The sequence below is a fragment of the Mycteria americana genome, chromosome 14 (genome assembly GCF_035582795.1).
Source record: "Mycteria americana isolate JAX WOST 10 ecotype Jacksonville Zoo and Gardens chromosome 14, USCA_MyAme_1.0, whole genome shotgun sequence".
Lineage (NCBI taxonomy): Eukaryota > Metazoa > Chordata > Aves > Ciconiiformes > Ciconiidae > Mycteria > Mycteria americana.
This window is the reverse complement of record NC_134378.1, coordinates 16494812-16503490: the sequence shown is the minus strand read 5'-3', so window position 1 is coordinate 16503490 and position 8679 is coordinate 16494812.

Here is an 8679-nt window from a genome sequence, read left to right as displayed (position 1 = left end):
GTTGTTTAAGATGCTAACGGCTCATGTGGCTCACCAGGCGCTGGGGTGCGGGTTTTATTCCTGCGGTATCGCTCTGAAATTAGACTTTGCTGAAGCCAAAGTGAGCAGCAGCCGTCAGACAAAAACCCAAGATCATCTCCAGGATGAGTCATCATGAAGGGAAGGATGCAGAGAGGGAGAGGAGGGAGCTGGTGGAAAGGGAAATTCAAACTGCCCTGCGGCTGGGAGCCTGGGCCGGACAAGGTCAGCTCCGGTGGACGGGGTCTGCAGTAACCCCCTCCGCCTCGAGAGGGGAGCAGGGGGGTGAGAAGGGACTGTCAAAACTGCTGAATGTAGCTCAGGAGGAGGAGGAAGAAAAGACAGATGAAATGAACACAAATCCTTGTTCACATGCTGCTATTGCTTTTTTTTTTAAACCTTGTATTTCCATTGTAATAATGGACAGAACGTGTCTGTATATACACATCTCTCTAGTGCTAGATGTACAGCTGTAGCGTAGGATTTCATCTTGCCAAGCATGCCTTGGGGATCTTCCTCAGTGCGAGGAGGAAGGAATGAAGTGACCTATATATACATGTGTTTATGTATAGGGGAAAGCCATTTTGGAGAAGTCAGAACGGCCGCTCCTCCAGAAGACATGGACGCTCCTGGTAGGAGGGGCAGCCTGAAACAGTCCCAGCTGCTCCACACGAGAGGAGCAGCACACAAACCATACAAAAGGTGGTTGGTTGGTTTGTTTTTTTTTTTTTTTTAATGAAGTGAGATCCATGATGCTGAGAGCACTTGGGAAATGCTGCCACCCCTCCTGCAAACCATAGATTGGTTTTCCTCTCCCACTAGGTCAGAGCTTTGTGTAAAATGAAATGCCCCATCGTTTCATTTGATAATGAAAGCATTCCCAAAGAGTTTAACCACTGAGTGCCCTCCGTGCCGGCAGGGACAGCAGACTTGTATTCTCCCTGGAGCACAAAACCCCGGGGAAATCTGGGCAGTGGTGGCCAGTGGTGCTGATGGGGAAGCAAAGCAACGACCTCCATTGGGAGATGGAAGGTCAGCTCCAACACGAGAACCGGCAGCATTGTCCGGACTGTACAGATTTCATGTGAATATATTTCTTGTGCTCTGGTCTATGAGATTCTGTATTTTTAATGTATTGATTTGCCAATATTTTAATGCTGTCATGTTCTTTATATATGCTGTATAAAAGAATCTAATGTTATATTTCTATGTAGAGCGTTTCCCTTACGGTTGGGCTTAAAATATAGATGCAATTCCGGTGTCCCATGTATAGACCCAGATCCCTTGTAAACTGCTCAAGCTGGGAGGATTTTCATGCTGATTAGTATTTGACTGGGAATCGGGAGGGATACCAGAGCAAACTTTGCAATTAGCGCTTCCCCTGAATAGCGTAGGGGGAGGAGGAAATCTGGGCACTTCAAGCACTTTGCCATGGATGTTTATCCCCAAGCACTCACTAGGAAATCTCATGCAACCCCCAAGCATGCCGAGAAGAACTCCCTGAGAACCGCGCTGCTGGCAAGCTGCATCCACGCCCTTGGAAAAAAATGAGTTTGGTGGGCTGTTGTCTTTGTGGATATGATAACAGCGTTGGTCAGCGAGCGACCTTGAGTCTTCTCAGCCCATCGGCTGTCGCAGGGTCTGACAGGGTGCTGGGCACAGCTGTACGTGAAGCTGGGAAGCGACTGCTGGGCTTTTCTTGCGGTGCCATTAGGGAGCAGGAGAGCGTTCATCAGTGGCTGGCTAAGGAACAGCCACCCTCCCTTTGTAGTTCTTGGTTGGGTTTTTAACTAGATTTATGTCCTCTGAAAAAGATAACAGTGTTTGGCATTTTTTTTTTTTAATGAGGATTTTGTTATAATGACTATGCTGCAATGATCTTACATAATCAAGTACTCAATAAATGTGTGTTTACTAAGCTTTTGGGTAATTCCGTGGCCCTTGCAGTGAATGTGTTTAGGCATTCTGTTCAATGCTCAGTGGAGTTTGTTATAAGAAGAGCAACAAAAACCTGAAAGCAAAAGCTTTATTGTACTGTGCCTATGGAGTTAAAGGCTTGCGATCGGCTGGCCGGCTGAAGCGCAGGCTCTTTAATTCCCTTCTGAAACGGTTGTGTTGGTATGATTTTACAATTACCGCAGTGTAAATGACAATTTCCTAGGTGGCTACTTGTGTGCTTTAATAAAGGAAAATAAAAACCCCTGCGCTTTGAATGATGTGGAGTCTGAAAGACTTAGCTGCGTGGATCGGGGGTTGTTTCAACACCGGCGCTGCCGGGTTCTTTGCACGTGGGCTTATTTTTCCAGCCGAAACCACTGCTGAGCGCGTGCAATAACACCGAAGCATCCGATCTCTTTTTACTGAGGTCAGTGGGAACTTTTGTTATGCGGGCAACTTTGTCTGCAGGCAACCTGGAAACAGAAGCTGTGAAAATGCTAGAAAATCGGTGGTTGGAGATGAGCGCGAGCTGCCCGCACCCCGCCAGCCTCTGCGGCTGCTCTGGGTCTCGCAACAGGCAGCTTTCACAGGCGGGCAGGGCGGTGATGCTGGCAGCTGCCTGCTGTTAGAGGTGAAATCTGATGTAGGACTAAAACGAGCTCTTCCCACTTACTCCCCACGCGCTTCCCAGGAGTTACGGGGTTAGGCATGATCACGGAGAATGATGAATTACAGGACTGCTCTGAAAATAAAGCCAAAGCCGTATTCTGTAACCAGGAAAGATGGATTAGCCAGTGAGATGTGCAATAAGGAAAGCGCCTTCTCTCTGCACAGAGATCACTACTCCTTCCCAGGCAGGTAGGGTAGGAATAGTGATCTCTGTGTAGTATAAGGAGAGGGTTTTTTATTAGCAGTGCTGATTTTTTTCTTAAAAAAAAAAAAGAGAAAGAAAATTGGTGGGAAAAAATTGAAATCTTTATTTCTTTTCTAGTTCAGTTAATTGTTAGTACCCAGGGGTGAGTTCTTATAGCAAAACCATAAACCAAAGTGCTTTATTCAGTATTATGGGATTTATTAATGTACTAAGTGTTCTCCCTGCTGCTGCTGGATGGAGTCATCTGCTGGAAGGGTCGAGGAATGGATGAGCTGTGGGCTGAGCTCTCCCCCGAGGAGCTCCTTGGCTCCCGGCGCTGGCACATCTGGGCAAAGCTCTGGCTTTTGAAGGGTGTTCAAAGCCAACAGCTTTCCCCCAAGATGAATCATGATTTCTAAAAGCAGAAATAAGGTGCAGAATTTGCACCCTCAATGGAGTTTGGATGGTTTTACACCACGGGAAGAACTTACCCAGGGAGGTGCTGAGTTATCCTTCACTGAGCTACAGGTCAGACTGAGGTTAGTTGGTTTGGGTGAGTATTCAGTCGAAATCACCCTCCTCATGCCCACTGCCCGTAGGAGCCACAAAGCCTTTCACTGCTCCGAATTCCTCTGGCCCCCACTGAGCCTGGCCCCCGGTGCTGAAGACAATTTTAGCAGGGGAAGAAACCCCCACTACAGAAAGACAAAACCTGCGTTTGCCCCACGTGGTGCCCATTGCTCCGCAGCTCGGGACTTGCCCTGATGAAGCCCCTGTCTGGTGCTGAGTAGTTGCCACATCCATTTTTCTGAAGTGTTTTCATGAGGAGCTAGACTGTAAATATGTCTTTTTCTTTTTTTCTTTTTTTTTTTTTTCCCCCCAGAGGAAGATTTGTTAACTCCTTAAAGAACTGTAACTGGGCTCTGATCTCTCTCTGGATACTTTGGAATATCCTTGCTGGGTAGGACAATGTGTGCCCGGAGAGGCATGCCTCATCCTGCAATGCTTTATAGGGAAAGTGGGTGCTCTCCATAGTTACAGCCTCTTTGTTTAAATGAAAAGGATCTCCAGAAGCAGCTGGTGCTGGTGCAGCCTTTGCTACCTGCTCAGAAGAGGGCCTCTTAGACTAGCAGCAAAGCAGGCTCTGCCAGAAAAACTCCAGTTTGCTTTCCTTCAGCTATTTTTGTGGATATTTATGCATAAACAAATTTCTCCTTCCTTCAACAAGGAGAACCTCCTTTGGACAGATCCTGAGCTGTAGCCCTGATTGTGCATTCATGGCTTCTCACGGTGTTTCCATGTGAATCTCTGTGGAGGCAGAGCTTCATCTTTGATTTTGTGACTTTGCAGAATCAGCTGGTAATTCACATTCCTGATCTTCACCTCCCAGGTCCTGCCCAGGGCTTTCTGAAGGACCAGTTCTTACTCCCTGGCCTTCTCCTGCGTTGAGGAGAACCACGCAGCTGAGATGGGAGGGATGGAGGGTTGCAGGAGGGAAATGTGTCTCAGCTTCGTGGTGAAAAAGGCTTGTGAGGTGGTGGGGCTGGAAGAAGGGAGAAAAAATGGAAGGTGGACCTGAGGCTTCAGCATCAGCCCGTATCCCAAGAGTCATGGTGCTGCATGAGGAACAGAGATGGACTATAAGAAAGGAGAGCATATGCTGTGCGATGCCAATGGGTGTTTGGCATAGGGTTTTTTTGGGGATGGGGATGTGATGTTACAGGATCTGCAGCCCCTCCTTGCCATGGCTGAGCTGCTGCACATCTATTTTGAGTGGCCCACAGTGGCTGCATGCACCTGCCCTCTTGCCATTTTAGACTGGGGCTACATGCCACCTTTGCTCAAAACACATGATAACAGATGTGTTAAGGCCATAACTCATTATTTTGAAAGAAGGAATTTTAGGATTTTTTTTCAAGCAAAGGGACTGCCATTGGGGTGGGAGCACTTTAGGTCGAAGAGCCGCATGGCCCACGAACTCCCTTTGTTCCTTTTTTCAGTACCCTAAAGCCTGGATAAATTGTATGACAGAATGAAATAATCACTAAATAGAGCAACATGGTTATGTATCTTGGCAACGATGATGCTAATCAACCATGTAAACCGACTTTGCACTCTCTCTCCCCCTTAATGCAGTGAAATCCCAGCTGTCTGCAGTAAAGGAGTGACGCTGGCTCTCTGCAGTGCTGGGGACACAGAGAGCCCTTGTCCCCACCTGCTGCCTCTCCTACTACACACAAGGTTTCTGCTTCAGCAACCCAAAAACTCGCTAAACGCTCCCTGGGGTAGAAAGGGCACAATAATATCCAACACCAGCTGGGATCACCTCCACTCCCCTGGAGAACATCTCTCATGTTCGGATTCTTGGGAATTTGGTCCTCCCATGGTTAAGCTGCTGGAAGGGCCTCCAGGAGCAAACCCCATCGCTCTGTGCTGGCACATGGCATCGCTTCATGGCATCTTCCTGAGTAACGAGCAGGCTGGATCATTTGTAGGTCTGTATAGTGTGGTGTTATACATGTCCTTGCCTCTTGCTCCTGCTTTGCTCTCAAATCCTTGTGCCTTTTGCAGTATATAGGTGCTGGGTGGGAAATCCTGCCTGCAGAGCCCATGGGAGGTCTCATAACCTATGCAACCAGCCCACCCTTGCAGCAAAAGGTATTTTTTCCCTCCAGTATATGTTATTGCTGCAAAGGGATGTAGCTCCCGTGCGGATGGAGTCCTCCTGCCTGCCTGCAGCGGTCAGGGAGAGCATCCGCCGCTTCCCTCCTCTGCGGGCCGGCAGCCAGGCAGGATGGGCCGGAGCCAAGAGTCGAGCAGCACCAGCCCTGCCAAATAGCAGATTTTTCAGCGTAGTGAAGTGAAGGATGAATCTGCAAGAAACCAAGCAGGAAACTTGATTTTTTCCAAGGAAACCACTGACAGAATTAACATCTTCCCACAGTCTGGTTTTTGGTTGCATCAGATTACCTTTCTCCTGGCCACAGAGAGGAGACCAAACCAAGTTTGGACTGGCTCTGTCCATTCTCTGAACATTGATTTCTCTGTGTGCTTTCAGTCTGCCATGTGCAGTGAGTGCTCCGAAAAGCTCATGCCATGCTGATTCATGCAGTGATGGGGAATAAAAACACAAGCTATGTAGTCAATATGAAATCAAGATTAATGGCTTTTCGGCTTCATTTCCTCTGTGTGAAACGAATCCCGTGTTGTGATCTGGCTATTTAATGTTTGTTCAATGTTAGGCATTAATAGCAACTTCTCCACATGCACAGGTCATTTGTTCACATATTTTGGACTTGCCCTCATCTCAGCCTTGCGCTGCTCTTGCTTCGCTTAACCACAGAGAAAATTCCTGGAGATAATCACTTGCCTCCAGGGTTTAAGCATAAAAGAGCAGAAAATGAGCCCAGCCTCTGGTTCGGGTGTTTATCCTTGCTCCCTGCATTGCTGCGGCGGCTCGGAGGTGGGTATGGAAAGCCGCTCAGGGCTGCTTTCCCGCAGTTTGCTTTGGCATCTGCACCGGGGTTCCGTTTGAATGTGCTCGGCTGGAAAACCGCCTCTTGTCTTTTGATGAGCGTGTGTTAGAGATGCTACTGAGCCCTTCTGCCTTGGGGCTATCCGCCAGGATGGTGTCCGATGAGCTGCCCGGCTCTGACCTGTCCCATCCACCGTGAAGCGGTGGCTATCAGCCTCATCTCCCTGGCTTATGATCAGCTCGGAAGGAAGAAGCTTAGCTGAGAGCAGCCCATGGCACAGAGGAGCCCGCTGTCTCCATCGCACAGCTAAGAGAAATGTAATTACATCCGTAGCATTTCCATCAATACCAAGCAGCAGCAGGCCGAGTCTCAGGGGAGGTTTTTCATTGTGTTGAAATCTGACTTTATTAATTACCAGCCTCTGATCTCATTTGAGGGTTAAGTTTACGAAACTGAATCCTTATTTCTCTGCTTTCCTTATTCGGCTGCCTTATTGAGTTTTGTACGGTGGATGGTTTGGAGCTCAGAAACTCCCAAGGTGTCTTGTTCTTCAGGCATGAGCTCTGCGGGGGAAGCGGTGGAGCAAGGGGAGATGATGGAGACGTACAGAAGTCCTGGTGAAAGGCAGAGAAAGAAATTACATCTCAGGAAAACTGAAAATGGGAACAGTTGCCTGCTGCCGAAGATCTTACTCCCAAACTGTAGCTTGTTTTCCCCTCTCCGGGAATTCCCCCTTCCCACGTGGGATGCTGGTGGCAGCACCCGGAGCCGTCCCCCATGCCCAGCGAGGGGACGCTGCGGTGGGGTGCTTCACCCTTCGGTGCAGGCTGGGCTGCTCACCTCCTCCCGGGAAAAGCTTCCCAGCCTCTCTCTGTTTATCCAGTGGGCACCGGACTTGGCTGTAGGCACTTATGGGAGTGCCTGGTTTTTATCTAGACATCAAATATTTTTTTTTTTTCAAAAGGGAAAATAGCCACTAAACAGCCCTTGAAGCTTCAGGCTAGTGTCTAATTCCACTCGAAGAGCTTTGTTAGATGATTGTAATACTTTTCTGAGAGAAAATAGAGCAATTGAGGCTTGTAATTAAAAGCTATTCAGACAGCTTTGATCTTTCCCTCTGCATCTTCACTTACCAAAACCAAATGCCAGCGAGAAACGCTTGGCAATATTTACTGTCACTGTTCTTGGCGTTCGCCTTTAAATTAACTCCTCTTCCTCCCTTCCAGCAAAAGGGAGGTGGGGGAAGAGAAATGCGGCAATGTGGCATGCGGCTTTTCAAGAGGGATTTCTTTGGAAAGAATTTTTTTGGAGGGTGCCTGGTGTCCATCATCACTCCATGCTGACAGCAAGTGTGGAGCTCCTCTGGAGGCCTCAGAGGTGCCCTGGATCAAGGGTTTATCACCCCAAAACCAGCTCTGGGCACAGCCTTGGCCGCAGTGGTGGTGTAGACGGGGTAAGACCCAACACAGTCTGCCCCAGGCATGGGACAGGGAGCTGCCAGCGCTGTGTCCCCATGGCCCACAGAGGGTCCTCAGATGACCTCCTGACTCACTGGAAAGGGGCCCCAGGCTGGGGAGTCCCCTTCTCTTCAGCAGCAGGTGGGAATGTCAACCCTTGAGGTGCTGAGACCCTCTGAAGGCACCAAACCGGGCTCGTTTCTCCCAGAACTAGCAGTAAAGCCGGAGGGTCACCGTTTCCTCGGGTGTGCAGTGGGAGCATCGGTGGCACGTTAGCACATGACACCCGGGGGCTCCCAGCATCCCGTAGGCGACCAGACGAGTGCTACGGGTAAGTCAGCCTGTACAGAAAAGGGCCCAATTCTCTCTCTTGGATTGCTTTTAACAGTGTCCTCTGGAGATGCTTCTGCTTCATATCGTCTCTATTCCAAGTTTTTGCTCATCCATTTTTAATCTCTCTTTTCTTTTTTCCCCCATCTAAAGATGCTTCTGAGAGCCAGGCCTTCATCCCTCAGTGGGGTATTATTTCTTTTCTCACCTGAAATCGTGACCAGCAGTAGGAGACTGTGCGAGACTGCGTAAGTACCGGGGGATTATGGCTTCACGGGGGAACAAGCTGCAGCACAGCTCGGATGAGGACAATTGATTGAAACAGCCATTATTACTTGCTGCAGCATGAAGACTTAAAAAGCAATAGTAATTTCCGATCCCCGCCTCTTATCTCAGATGCCTGCGTTTAAAGCCTGCGGTGGGAATATGAGTCCTGTATGAGCCTTAATTCCTGTTTCTGGGGTGGAAAACGGCTTCTTCTCCCTCTCCCAGGGATGATGAAGCAGAGTCCTCCCGGGCTGTCTGTCCTCCTGGGTGCAGCTGGAGCGGGGAAGGAGATCTCCTTCCCGGAGAGGAGGCAGGCAGGAACCTGCTGCCTTCCTCTGTG